This window comes from Colletes latitarsis, unplaced genomic scaffold, assembly GCF_051014445.1.
Source record: "Colletes latitarsis isolate SP2378_abdomen unplaced genomic scaffold, iyColLati1 scaffold0021, whole genome shotgun sequence".
Lineage (NCBI taxonomy): Eukaryota > Metazoa > Arthropoda > Insecta > Hymenoptera > Colletidae > Colletes > Colletes latitarsis.
Window position 1 is genome coordinate 2,309,260 of NW_027488371.1, and position 2,287 is coordinate 2,311,546.

Genomic DNA, 2,287 nt, shown 5'->3' on the forward strand with positions numbered 1-2,287 from the left:
GGCCAACAAGTATGCAAAAGAAACGAAAGTATGAGCCAGATGATGGAAAATACCTGACCTTACCCAGACCTAACCGGGGTTATCCTCTAATGTATTAATCGGAACCAGGTTTAATTGCCTGTTTCGGTGTGGTCCTATATTACTACGTGATCCAACCTAGAAAACGCCCAGGATCTGGCCAACAAGTGGGCGAAAATTGCGAAACTATGAGCCAGATGATGGATAATACCTGACCTATCCCTGACCTAACCGGTGTTATCCTCTAAAGTATAGATTGAATCCAGGTCTAACTCACTGTTGCAGTGTGGAACAACATTACTACGTGATCCCAACCAGAAAAAGCCCAGCATCTGGCCAACAAGTATACGAAAGAAACGAAAGTATGTGCGATATAAGGGAAAATCCCAGACCTAACTCAGATTTAACCGGGGTTATCCTCTAATATATAGATTGAATCCAGGTTTAACTCACTGTTTCAGTTTGGTACCACATTGCTACGTGTTCCAACCTAGAAAACGCCCAGGATCTGGCCAAGAAGTAGGCGAAAAATGCGAAAGTATGAGCCAGATGATGGCATATACCAGACCTTACCCAGACCTAACCGGGGTTATCCTCTAATGTATTAATCGGAACCAGGTTTAATTGCCTGTTTCGGTGTGGTCCTATATTACTACGTGATCCAACCTAGAAAACGCCCAGGATCTGGCCAACAAGTGGGCGAAAATTGCGAAACTATGAGCCAGATGATGGATAATACCTGACCTATCCCTGACCTAACCGGTGTTATCCTCTAAAGTATAGATTGAATCCAGGTCTAACTCACTGTTGCAGTGTGGAACAACATTACTGCGTGATCCCAACCAGAAAAAGCCCAGCATCTGGCCAACAAGTATACGAAAGAAACGAAAGTATGTGCGATATAAGGGAAAATCCCAGACCTAACTCAGATTTAACCGGGGTTATCCTCTAATATATAGATTGAATCCAGGTTTAACTCACTGTTTCAGTTTGGTACCACATTGCTACGTGTTCCAACCTAGAAAATGCCCAGGATCTGGCCAAGAAGTAGGCGAAAAATGCGAAAGTATGAGCCAGATGATGGCATATACCAGACCTAACCCTGACCTAACCGGTGTTATCCTCTGAAACATAGATTGAATCCAGGTTTAACTCACTGTTTCAGTGTGGTATCACATTGCAACGTGATCCAAACCAGAAAACGTCCAGGATCTGGCCAACAAGTATACGAAAAATGCGAAAGTATGAGCCAGATGATGGCAAATATCAGACCTAATCCTGACCTAACCGGTGTTATCCTCTAAAATATAGATTGAATCTAGGTTTAACTCACTGCTGCAGTGTAGTACAATATTACTTCGTGATCCAAACCAGAAAACGCCCAGGATCATGCCAACAAGCATGCGAAAAATGCGAAAGTATGAGCCAGATGATGGCAAATACCTGACCTAATCCTGACGTAACAGGTGTTATCCTCTAAAATAAAGATTGAATCCAGGTTTAACTCACTGTTTCAGTGTGGTACCACAATACTACGTGATCCAACCTAGAAAACGCCCAGGATCTGGCCAACAAGTGGGCGAAAATTGCGAAACTATGAGCCAGATGATGGATAATACCTGACCTATCCCTGACCTAACCGGTGTTATCCTCTAAAGTATAGATTGAATCCAGGTTTAACTCACTGTTTCAGTGTGGTACCACAATACTACGTGATCCAACCTAGAAAACGCCCAGGATCTGGCCAACAAGTAGGCGAAAATTGCGAAACTATGAGCCAGAAGATGGATAATACCTGACCTATCCCTGACCTAACCGGTGTTATCCTCTAAAGTATAGATTGAATCCAGGTCTAACTCACTGTAGCAGTGTGGAACAACATTACTACGTGATCCCAACCAGAAAACGCCCAGGATCTGGCCAACAAGTAGGCGAAAAAAGCGAAAATATGTGCGATATGTGGGAAAATCCCAGACCTAACTCAGACTTAACCGGGGTTATCCTCTAATATATAGATTGAATCCAGGTCTAACTCACTGTTGCAGTGTGGAACAACATTACTACGTGATCCCAACCAGAAAACGCCCAGGATCTGACCAACAAGTAGGCGAAAGAAACGAAAGTATATGCGATATAAGGGAAAATCCCAGACCTAACTCAGACTTAACCGGGGTTATCCTCTAAATTATTAATCGGAACCAGGTTTAATTGCCTGTTTTGGTGTGGTACCACATTACTACGTGATCCAAACCAGAAAACGCCCAGGATC